We start from the raw sequence: 12,958 nt of genomic DNA on the forward strand, positions 1-12,958 counted from the left end.
AATGCTGTCAAGCAGCACCTGCTCCACCATAACCTGCTCCCTGCCACCCAGCTTGAATTCCACAGGCTGTTCAGTTCCTGACCTCATTACAGCCTTGATTCAAACATGGACAAAACTGTGCACACCACATTAAGTATGGCATCTTTGATATCAAGGGCTCATTTGACGAAGTGTGGCATCAAGGAGCCTTAGAAAAACTAGAGTCAATGGAAATCAGGGCAAACTCTCCAATGGTTGGAGTTAGAAGCCCATAGTAAGATGGTTGTGGTTACTGGAGATCAGTCACCTCAGCTCTATGATATCTCCTGCAGGAATTCCTCCGGGCAGTGTCTTGGGTCCAACCATTGTCATCTGCTTTATAATGTAGGAAAGGCTGTTGATGAGGTTAGAAGTCTGCAATTATTGGCAAACAATATTCAGCACCATTCACAATGACTCATAGAACATAGAACATTACAGCGCAGAATATGCCCTTTGGCCCTCGATTTTGCACCAACCTGTGAAACCAATCTGAAGCCCATCTAACCTACACTGTTCCACTATCACCCATATGTTTATCCAGTGGTCATTTAAATGGCCTTAAAGTTGACGAGTCTGCTTCCGTTGCAGGCAGGGCATTCCACGCCCTTCCTACTCTGAGTAAAGAACTCTGACATTGCTCTATATATACCACCCCTCAATTTAAAGCTATATCTCCTCATGCTAGCCATGATCATCTGAGGAAAAAGGCTGTCCCTGTCCACCCTATCTAAATATCTGATCATCTTGTATGTCTCCAAGTCACCTCTCAACTTTCTTCTCTTTAACAAAAACAGCCTTTCCTCATAAGATCTTACTTCCAGACAACATCCTGGTAAATCTTATTTACCAGACAACATCCTGGTAAATCTCCTCTGCACCCTTTCTGATGCTTCCACATCTTTTCTGTAATGCGGCTACCAGAACAGTACGCAATACTCCAATTGCAGCTGCATCAAAATTTGATACAGCTGCAATATGACCTCATGGCTCCAAAACACAATTCCTTTATGAATAAAAGCTAACACACCTTATCAACCCTATCAACCAGAGTGGCAACTTTCAGGGATCTATGCATATGGACACAGACCTCTGCTCATCCATACTTACCATTAGCCCAGTATACTGTATTCCTCTTATTCCTTCCAAAGTGAATCACTTTTCCACATTAAACTCCATTTGCCACCTCTCAGCCCAGCTCTTCAGCTTAATCTCTGTAACCACTCAGATTCTGAAACAGTGCATGTTCAAATACAAGACCAGACAATATCCAGGGTTGTGTCTGGATTAGTGGTGCTGGCAGAGCAGAGCAGTTCAGGCAGCATCCAAGGAGCAGGGATTCTGCCTGAACTGCTGTGCTCTGCTAGCACCACTAATCCAGAATCTGGTTTCCAGCATCTGCAGTCATTGTTTTTACCTAATATCCAGGCTTGGACTAAAAAGTAGCAAGTAATATTTGTGCTACAAAAATGCTAGGCAATGGCTATCTCCAACAGGAAACAATTAAATGGTGTTACCATCACTGAATCCCCTCCTACATTACAAGCCTGGCAGTTACCATTCACCAGAAACTCAACTGGACTCACCATAAAATACATTGGCTACACGGGCAGGTCAGAAGCTAGGAATACAGCAATGAGTAACTCCTCTCGACTCCCCACAGCCTGTCCACAATCTACAAGGCACAGTCAGGAGTGTGATGGAATACACTCTACGTGTTGGGATGAATGCAGCTCCAACAACATTCCAAGTTTGTTACTGTCCAGAGCAAAGCAGCCTGCTTGATTGGCACGATATCTACAAACTGCATTCTGAAAGGGCTGAGACGGCACCTTCTAAACCCATGGCCATGATCTAGAACGACAAGGGCAGCATATACATGGGTACACCAGAGATTGCAAATTCCTTCCAACCTGTCCTGAATTTGAAATGTATTGTGATTCCTTCACTACCACTGGTTCAAAATCCTGGATTTCTCTCCCTAATGGCATTGTAGGGCTACCTACCGCACATGGACTGATTAGATTCAAGAAGGCACCTCACCACTGGCTTCTCAAGGTTATCTAGAGACGGGCAATAAATGCTGGCCCAGCCAGCAATGCTCACATCCCAAAAGTGAATAAAAACATTGAGTGCAAAAAATAATCTGTTGATCCTTCTTTTGAGGCAGATTTTAGAAATATCCTTGTAAACAATTATCTTGCATCGAGGTGAGCCAAATAAACGGGCATTTTTTGATATTAGCCTTAACATGGTAAAACGTTTAAAGGTACTTCACAGGAACATTAACAGACCATAATTTGACACTAAGTCATGTAGGGAAATGTTAGTACAGATTATTAAAAGCTCTTAAAGGAAGAGAGAAAGTGAAGCAAACAGGCTTATGGCAGAAAATTCCTGAAATTTGAGCTGTTTGAAAGCCTCGCCAACAATGGAGCGATGCAGGAAACCAGTGAAGCATAAACAGCCCAAATTGGAAGAATACAGAGTTCTTAAAGAATTGTTTGGTTAGAGAAGGTTACATACCAAAGGAGGGAAATGCTTGTAGAAATGGTGCATTGGATGCAAGACTGAGAAATTTTGGAATCAACATTTTGTTGGGCTAAGACTCACAGTAAAAATAAGTGAAGGTTCCCACAATCTCAGAGGACATAGAGCTGCTCTGTTATTGGAGAGTGGTGTGTTTAACCTGAAGGTCACTAAGCCTTTGGGTGAAAGGTAACTTCAGTCAATGGAGGTTATCACCAGTGTAGGTCAGTGAACATGAATGATAGTTGAATGGAAGTCTGTAAGTGAGGACTTGGGGAGCCTAATTTTGGGTGAGTTCAGTTATGATGTTGGAAAATGCGAAGTTAATTAAAAATAATGGAATGGAACCCTGCTTTCATCTGCTTCAGATTTTTAAAATGCTGATATTTCGTTTTGCATCATTGAAGAACAGATCACCAAGTCTTGTTGAAAAACCAGTTCTCTGGCTTTTTTTGCATATCACAATACTGACTCCCAAAAGGTATCATGTGCTGTACACTTCTCGTCTCTCTCAATTGGCAGAAAGGTAATGATAGTTGGTCCTTTTCAGTCTACGAAAAACAACTCAAAATTATATTGAGATCAGTTATGGATTGATAAGTACTTGCATTTTGTACTTTGCAGCCACATTTTGACTCGAGTATACACAAAAAAAAGGTCTTGGATCTAACAAATTCCATCTGTCCAGCTTCTCAATCAACAGCTTTTGCTTTATCTTTTTCACACAATAGAGGTGTTAGAATTTAGAATTGTTGCCTCACACCAAAGCCAGTTTTCAGGGCCAAGTCCTCGAGGAATGTAAGTATTTGGTATGTGCCTTGAATAAGAGTAGTGTGTAATAATAAAATTACCAATTGCCTTTTCCTATGACATCTGAGGGTAGGTGGGATACTCTGTGCTCCTTGGTCCATACTATGTCCAGAAAAAAAACTCATTCATCCAAATCTTCAGTGAGGTGTTTTCATTTTAGGGAGATTGGAAGGTGTGACTCTCATCCAGGCATTGTTAAGTAACAAGAATAGCAAAAAACAGCTTTTCAATACTGTTATATGAATACCTATTCCATTTTTAACTGTACAGAAACAATTCAAAATATTCTTGATGTATAAAACATTGTCTGAAACAAATTTGTTGGAATCCAAACCTTTTTGCACTTCACTCTCTCATGGTGGTCTTTGTGCTACCTAGAACGGTACAGCACAGGAATAGACCCTTTAGCCCATGATGTTGCGTCAAACATGATGCCAAATTAAACTAACCTCTTCCACCCCCCCCCCCCCCCCACCCACTTCCCCTGGCAGCGTGTTCCAGACTACTATCACAGTGTGTACGAAAACTTGCTCCTCACATCTCCTTTGAACTTTCCCCCTCTTACCTTAAGTGCATGCTCTCTAGACATCTCAACTCTGAGAGAAAAAGATTCTGACCATCGGCCTTATCTATGCATCTCATATTTTTGGACACTTCGATCAAGTCTCCCGTCAGCCTCCACTGCTCCAGGAAAAACAACCCGTGGTTACCTAGCCTCTCCTTTAAAGCTCTGCATCCTCTCCAAAGCCTCCACATCCTTGTAATAGGGCAACCAGAATTGAATGCAATGCTCTTAAATGTGGCCTAACCAAAGTTTTAAAGCTACTATATGGCAAGCAAGCCATTTGCCTGCTTTATCACCCTATCTACTTGCGTGGCCACTTTCAGGGAGCTTTGAACCCCAAGATTCCTCTACGTCAATGCTGTTCAAGGTCCTGCCATTAACTGTATACATTTGATCTCCCAAAGTGCTGTACCTCACACTTAGTTGGATTAACCTCCATCTGCCATTTCTCTGGCCAGATCTGTGATCTATGGCAACTGATCTATGTTCCATCTTTTGACAACCTTCTACAATATCCACGATTCCACTGATCTTTATATTGTCTACAAACTCGCTAACCTACTCATCTACATTTTAATCCAAGTCATTTGTATATATCACAAATTGCAGAGGTCCCAGTACGGATCTCTGCAGAACAGCAATGGTTACAGACCTCCAGCCTGAAATACACCTTTCACTATTACTCTCTGCCTTCTCTCAGCATGCCAGTTCTGAATCCACATGGCCAAGTCACCATGGATTCCATGCATCTTAATCTTCTGAATAAGCCTACCATGAGGGACCTTGCCAAACGCCTTAATAAAATCATGTAGACAACATCCACTGCTCTACCTTCATTGATCATCTTTACCTCCTCAAAAAATTCAATCAAGTTAATAACATGACCGGTCCTGCACAAAGCCACATTGACTGTTCCTGATTAGGCCATGCTTTTCCAAAAGCGCATCAGTCCTATCCCTAAGAATTCTCTCCAGTAGCTTCCCAACCACTGATGTGAGACTCACTGGTGTGTAGTTTCCTTGATTATCCCTAATTCCACTCTTGAACAGAGGAACAACATTAGCTATTGCCAGTCCTCCAGGATCTCCCCAGTGGCTAGCGAGGATACAAGATCTTGGTCAAGGCCCCAGTAATTTGATTTTGGCTTCCTAAACCTTACATATTTTTTCCTTTTGACAAAACTCACGACCTCCATTGTTATCCAAGGGTCTCTTGCCTTGCTATCCCTGTCCTTCCTCCTCACTGGAGCATACCAGTCCTGAATGCTCAACAGGTCTTTAAATAATTTGCACATGTTAAATGTTGACTTGCTTCATAACAACTCCTCCCAAATAACATTCCCTGGTTCCTGCCTAATACTGATGTAATTTGCTCTCCCCCAATTTAGTATTTTCCTGCAAGGTCCTAGCTTATCCTTATTCATAGCTATCCTAAAACTTAAGGAGTTGTGATAACTAAAAAGAAGAAATTAAAGACAATAAGAAATGTGAACAAAATTACAGCATCTCCCCCCTCTTCCCCGCCCCACAACAACATGCCTTCTCTAAAACTTAACGGAACTTTGTGGATCTTCAGCTCCATATTCTTGCTGGCTCCCCATTTGTCTGATTTCCAAAGATATCAAAATTCCATTACACATTTGAATATGTTCCATGATTGGATAAGATGAGGAAATTTTTTCCCAGTGATTGAGATCTTATCCTAATGAGCCCATGTTCTAGATTCCCTATCCAGGGAAAGTGCCCTGTGTCTACCCACTTAAGAATCTTGTAATTTTCTGATCAACCTGTTCAGAAATGATATTGCATACCTCTACAGTAGTTGGAACTTGAACCCAGGCCTCCTAGCTGAGAGTCCCAATCTTAAGAATATTGTATACTTTGTGATAATACTGTGCCTTTAAGAGGTGTATTCAATCCTGTTTCTCTTGCAGAGGGGTGTTGTCACTTGTTTGGAACGTCTCCTGCAGATGTCAGGAGTTCTTTCTGGGTGTTTTTTTAAAATAAGACAGAAGTTATACCCTCCTGACTTCCCAAAACCTGTCCACCATCTACAAGGCACAAATCAAGATTATCTTGGAATACTCTCCATATGCCTGGCAGAGTCCAACTCTAAGCACAATCAAGAAGCATAACATCACCAGAACAAAGCAGCCCACTTGATTAGCACCCAGTCAACCACTTTTAACATTCATTCACGGTAACACTGCACAGTGGCAACAGTATGTTCCATCTAAAGGATGCACTGCTAGCTACTCAAAAGGTTCCTTTAGTATCACCCTTCAAGCTTGCAACCTCTTACCTAGATGGATAGGGCAGCAGATACCTCAGAACACTGCTAGTTCTGCTGCAAGTTATACAACATTCTGACTTGGATCTATTTTGCCATTCCTTTACTATTTCTGGGTCAAAATTACATAAGTCTCTCTTCCTAATTACATTTAGCATATCTACACCATGTAAACTACAGTGTTTCAAGAAGGCAGCTCACCACCATCTTATGCAGGTAATTAGGAATGGGAAGTAAAAGCTGGCTTGTTATGGACCAGACCAAACCCCCCTCAAGTTATATTAGGAAGATAACCTAGATACTGACCTTGTATTATTTTAAAGGCAAATGCCAGGTGTTTCATTCTGGATGTAATTTGGTCAAGCTACCAGTAAACACTAACTGTTCCAGTATAGTAACATCCCAAAACACAGCCTTGCAAAAGGCAAGTTCAGTAAAATAGATTGTCTTTCATGCAATTCTAGCAGCAGGAAGAGAATACCCAGCTTGTAACAGAGAGGAAAGACAGGAGAAAGAGAACGTAGGAATCTTCATCCCACTTAGAGTCTAGCACAACTGATACGTAACTATTAAAGTAATTCTTAACAATGCACCTAGAAAAATCATTGTATGATCACACAGCATCAGGATAGTCTTTACGAAAGATGAATCACGATTGAAAAAAAATTAATTTGGAGCATGTAGCTCATGGAATAGAAAAAAGCAGAGACAGTAGAGGCATCTAACTTCAAAACCCCAGCAGCAACTGCTGTTGAAAAGCTAACTCTTAAAAATCCTGGTTCTGTGGGAGCTTGATCCTACCCATTCAGGCTGCTTCAAATGTTCCAAATTTAGAAGAAAAAAACTCCAAGGTCTCACAAGCTGTTTATAGGCTTTGAAGCAAACTGCTTCTTACCTCTGTCCCAACCTTCATAAAAAAAAGGACTAAATATACTTCTTAAAGCCATTATATCATCATAAGCTTCTCCATTAATGCCCATATTGTATAAATAAATTTTAAAAATAACAATGAAATCCAAATGTACTGCCTCCACTGTCTCTTCTTTATCTATTGAACGAGTTACATCCTCCAAATCTAAATTTTTTTTCAAATATGATTCATCTTTTGTAAAGCCTCTCTTGATGCTTCGTGATCATACCGTGATTTTTCTAGGTGCATTGTCAATAATTCCTTTAATAGTTACACAGATTCTAGCACAATTAATAAGTGGCTTGTGGATTTCTACGTTCTCTTTCTACTGTCTTGAATGGTAGTGTTTATTTGCCAAGTTCCAGTCCCCTGTGAACTTTCTAAAACAGAGGGAAGTTTAGATAATTGGATCTTGTGGATGCACCATCTCTGCAGCTACTTCTAATAGAATCCTATGATGTAGGCCATCAGGTCTTGGGAATCCGTTCGCTTTACTTCTAGCAAATTTCCCTCTTGCTTTTACTCTTTTCTGTTATTGTTTTAAAGCCTGCACTTAGTCCTTTTATTGTCTTCTATTTCTGATATGTAATTCTTGTCTTCTGTGAAGTCAGATACAAAACATTGTTCAACACCTATTATTTCCTCATTCCTTAAGGGGACAATAGCTACTCATATTTTTGCATGCATGTGAAAGCTCTTACAATCATTCTTTATATATTAGAATGACTTATTTTTGCTTAGTTTTATGTCAGAATTATTTTTTCTCTTTTTTTTAAATCAATTTTCAATGTTGTTTCATGGCTTCTAAATCATTTCAGGCCTACTGTTATTCTTTGCAGCATTATAAATGTCTTGTTGTAATCTAATACCATCATCACTTCCTCAGTAACTCACTGATGGTTTATTCTCATGTTCTGGTTGAACATTTAGAATAACTTATTTCAATATTTCCCACTATTTAATTGCCACCATACCTTTTTAGTCTATTTACCCAATTTGATACAGCCAGCTGTCTGGAAGAGCTACGGAACACTTCTACTTCTCCAAATATACCTTTTGATGTTATGTTTCTTCAAATGTGGATTCAATAGGTAGGCCATTGAAATAAGTATTATTTATATCCCCTTTAACTGGTGAGCTATGGATTGAAGCCATTTATTGTCTGTTTTGTTTTGCTGAAACAAATCCTTTTGAAAACGTAAAAACGTGAAAATAGAAAATGCTGCAAAGTTTCTCAGCAGCATGGGCAGCATCAGCTGGGAATTTTTAAGGCTTAAACATAACTTCATTAATGTCATGCAACACCAATCTTGCACATCTTGGAAATTGCAGAATGTTATTGTTGATTTAGCTAAAACTTGATGATATGAAAGAGATCTTATTTTATAATTTGGGGAAAGAATGGAGGGAATTTTCTCCTATCACAAAGATTACTAGTACCAACTATCTTATGTATTGAAAAAGCTCATGTCCATATTTTCCATTTCTAAACTACCAAGGTTCAAAGTTTGGGAGAAGATTTGTAGCTTGGGTGCTCGTTGTTGTGGTTCTGTTCACCGAGCTGGGAATTTGTGTTGCAAACGTTTCATCCCATCTATGTGACATCCTTAGTGCTTGTGAGCCTCCTGTGAAGCGCTTCTGTGATGTTTCCTCCTGCATTTATCGTGGTTTGTCTCTGCCGCTTCCGGTTGTCAGTTCCAGCTGTTCCACAGATTCTATCAACAAACACATCGACCTGGACCCAATATACCGACCACTGCAGTGGACAGCTGGAACTGACAACCGGAAGCGGCAGAGACAAACCACTATAAATGCTGGAGGAAACATCACAGAAGCGCTTCACAGGAGGCTCCCAAGCACTGAGGATGTCACCTAGACAGGGGACAAAACGTTTGCAACACAAATTCCCAGCTCAGCGAACAGAACCACAACAACTACCAAGGTATTATGTAAAACGTGGCTATCTGGTTTCTAAGGGAATAATGTGGCTCAATGTTTCCTGGAGAGAACAACAACCAGCAAGTTTATGTCCTGGTAGAACAATCCAAGACCATACGTTGCAAAGAAAGAATTTAAACAACTTAAGGCTGATGCCCAAAACCAAATCCAGAAACTAAAGGACATATGTTGGGAAGCAAAAACCAGAGAGATCTAACAATATCTTTCCATTCAAAAATATTTTTGAAAAGAGCAGGACAACATACAGACTGTTCTTTCTTACTTTTATAAATCTTCTCAAAATATACCTCTTTGCCCAAACCATTGGCCATCCCTTAATTCTTCCACAACTGTTTCTTACATGTTCTGCCTTCATGGGATGTTTATCAATCATGCTGAAGATGCTACAGAATGCAGCTCTTTATATATGATTCAGGAAGCATGTAATGAAGAGAGAATGCAGTAAGCAAAAACAAAAGATATGTCGACATGCAAGGGGACAATTTCTACTTTGCACGGGGAATCTATAGGGTGAGTTGTAGTTGGCTGATGAAACCTCATTGGCACTTTGGTATGCAATTAAAATGGTAACTCCAATGATCACAAATTGTGCAGTGCATAATGCAAAAGTACTGAAAGATGTGAAAATATAACTGCAATTTAACCATAAAGTTTAATTGCAACATCGTCCCTCCATCATTATGTACAAATTTTGCAAGTTTGGTTGAAAAGTCCCTTCAGTTGTTGTCGAACATTGCTACTGAATGTTGCCTCATTATTACATATTATTTTATGTATTTATTTCAGATTTCTGGTATGTACCTTTGTTTTGTAGCATATTTAGGAAGGTGAATATGGTACAATTAATTGGAAAGTGAAAGTGAGGTTTTTGATCTGGAATCTAAATTTTGAAAAAGGGGGTACGATATTTGAGAGTATTTATGATGTCAGCTATTTTTGGGACTGGAAATGGAATCTGGGGAGTCAACAGTTAGAATAGGGACAAAGTAAGAGCTAGGTCTCAAGGACAGGATTAGTTTAAGGAAGCATAAAGGCAGGTGGGGTGAAAATGAGAAAGAAAAGAGCGTGGGGTTATATTGAACTGTATTAGCAAAGGAAATGAGGAGAAAACTCACAATGAACAGGTTGTTTCAAACCTAGTGACAGACCTTGAGCTATTTGCATGTTCTTAAGAATGAAGGGGACAGGGAAGAGACATTTAAGGAGGTAATTGGCAACAGAGAAAATAAACTAAGGGTATCATTGCTCTTCTTTTAAAAAGCTGGCATGAATAACAGCACCAAATCCTAAAATAGTACATGTCAGGTTGGAGCATACTTAGATTAAGCAGATTATTTAGTGTTGAATTGTTACAATTTACTCAGTGAATCACTGTCCCCGCTCGACAAATTGAATGTCCAAAGGGTAGAGTTTAAACTTGCTCTTATTGGAAGTGATTATTGTTTAGTGTGTTGCACAAACATTATTTGTCACTTGGAAGCCCAAGTCTGAACGTCGCCCAGCTCTTGTTATGTACAGGCATGGACTGTTTCAGAATCTGAATAGTTGTCAATATTATTGAACATCTTGCGTTTATCAGTATGCCTCCCCATTTCTTACCTTATGATAGAGGGAAGGTCATTGAAGCAGCTGAAGGTGGTTGGGCCTCAGTACCCTGAGGTACTTCTGCAGAGAAGCCCTGGAGCTGAGATGGCTAACCTCCAACAACCATCGCAATCATCTTTTGTACTATTAGGACATAAAATTATTAGGACATAAGAAATAGGAAAAGGAGTAGGCTGTTTAGTCCTTCAAATCTGCTTTGCCATTTAAAAGGAGATTATAGTTAACCTGACACTCCTTGACTCATAACTTCTGATTCCTCTACTGATCTAGAGTCTTATCTATTTCTCCCTTGAATACATACAATGACTCTGCCCCCACTGCTGTCTGTGGCAAGGAGTTCCAAAGACTCCTAATCCTCACAGAAGAAATTCTTTCTCATCCCACTCCTAAATTGGTACCACTTTATTCTGAGACTTTGCTCCTCTGACCCTGATCCTAGACTGTTCAATGAGGGGAAATATCCTTTCAGCATTTACCCTGTTAAGCCCCTGAAGAATCTCATGTTTCTATTTGATCACCTCTTGTTGTTTTAAATTCTACTGAATAGAGTCCCAACCAGATTAACCTTTGCTCATAAAACAATACTTCCATAGTAGGGATTGTCCTAATGAACCTTATTTGAACTGCCTCAAATGAAATAATATCTTGCCTTAAATAAGGGGACCAAAATGGCTCACAGTATTCTGTGATCTCACCAGTATCTTGTATAGTTAAGGCAATACTTCCTTATTCTTGTACTCCAACCTCTGGGTAATATTCTAACCGTTGGAGAGTTTTTCTTGTGTTTTCTATTGACATTGGTTTTGCTAGGGCTTCATGATGCCAAACGTCAGTCAAATACACATTTTATATCTGGGGCAGTCAGTTTTCTCCTCTAGAATTCAACTCTGTACCATGTTTGAATGAAAGCTGTAATGAAGTCAGGTACTGAGTGATCTTTTTGGAACCCAAAATGAGTGTCAGTATTCAGGTTATTGCTAAGTAAGTGCTGCTCAAGAGCACTGTTGATAATCTCCTCCATTACTTTACTGATGATTGAGAGTAGATTGATAGGGAGTAATTTGGTTGAATTGAATTTAACCATGTTGACTATCCTGAATCAGTCCTTGTCTTTCCAAATACATGTACATACTGTCCCTCAGGATTCCCTCCAACAACTTGCCCACCACCGAGGTCAGGCTCACCGGTCTATAGTTCCCTGGCTTGTCTTTACTGCCCTTCTTAAACAGTGACACCATGTTTGCCAACCTCCAGTCATAGGACATAGCTGGGCAATTTTCCACATTGCCAGGTAAATGCCAGTGTTGTAGTTGTACTGAAAATGTTTGACTAGGGAGTGTGGTAAGTTCTAGAGCACTGGTCTTTAGTACTATTGGAAAAGGCCATCACCTTTGAAGTGTCCATTCCCTTCAGATATTTCTTGATATCACGTGGAAGTTATTCTTGATATCATGTGGAATGAATTGATTTTGCTGAAAATTGGCTTTTGTAATGCTGGAAACTTCAGGAGAAGACTGAGAAGGATCATCAACTTGGTGCACTTGCTGGAGGTTTCATGCAAGTGTTTCAGCCTTATCTTTTGCACTGATGTTCTGGGCTGTTCATTAGTGAGGATATGGATATTTGTGGAGTCACTTCCTTCACTGAGTTGTGTAATTATCCACCACCATTCACAACTGGACATGGCAGCACTGCACTGCCTTGATCTGATCAATTTGTTGTGGACTCTCTTGGCCTGCTCCATCAGTAGCTGCTTAAGTGTTTGGCATTCAAATAGTCTTGATTTGAAGTATTCCCATGTTGATATGCAGAAGAGTATAAAGAAAGTTGGAGTATACTTAAGAGGAAAATCAGGAGGGCAAAACAGGGACATGAGATAGCTTTGGCAAATAGAATTAAGGAGAATCCAAAGGTTTTTCACAAATATATTAAGGACAAAGGGGTAACTAGGGAGAGAATAGGGCCCCCCAAAGATCAGCAAGGTGGCTTTTGTGTGGAGCCACAAAAAATGGGGGAGGTACTAAATGAATATTTTGCATCAGTATTTACTGGAAGATATAGACCGTAGGGAAATAGATGGTGACATCTTGCAAAATGTCCAGATTACAGAGGAGGAAGTGCTGGATGTCTTGAAACGGTTAAAGGTGGATAAATTTCCCAGGACCTGATCAGGTGTACTCGAGAACTCTGTGGGAAGCTAGAGAAGTGATTGCTGGGCCTCTTGCTGAGATATTTGTATCATCGATAGTCACAGGTGAGGTGCTGGAAGACTG

At 40.0% G+C, this 12,958-nt stretch overlaps 1 protein-coding gene across 1 annotated transcript in view; it reads left to right on the top strand.

Annotated features, from left to right (window-relative positions):
- The window catches only part of fgf2 (fibroblast growth factor 2), a 94,824-nt gene that overhangs the window by 56,996 nt on the left and 24,870 nt on the right, over nt 1–12,958 (top strand). The window lies entirely within an intron of this gene.

The sequence above is a fragment of the Hemiscyllium ocellatum genome, chromosome 36 (genome assembly GCF_020745735.1).
Source record: "Hemiscyllium ocellatum isolate sHemOce1 chromosome 36, sHemOce1.pat.X.cur, whole genome shotgun sequence".
NCBI classification, from domain to species: Eukaryota; Metazoa; Chordata; class Chondrichthyes; order Orectolobiformes; family Hemiscylliidae; genus Hemiscyllium; species Hemiscyllium ocellatum.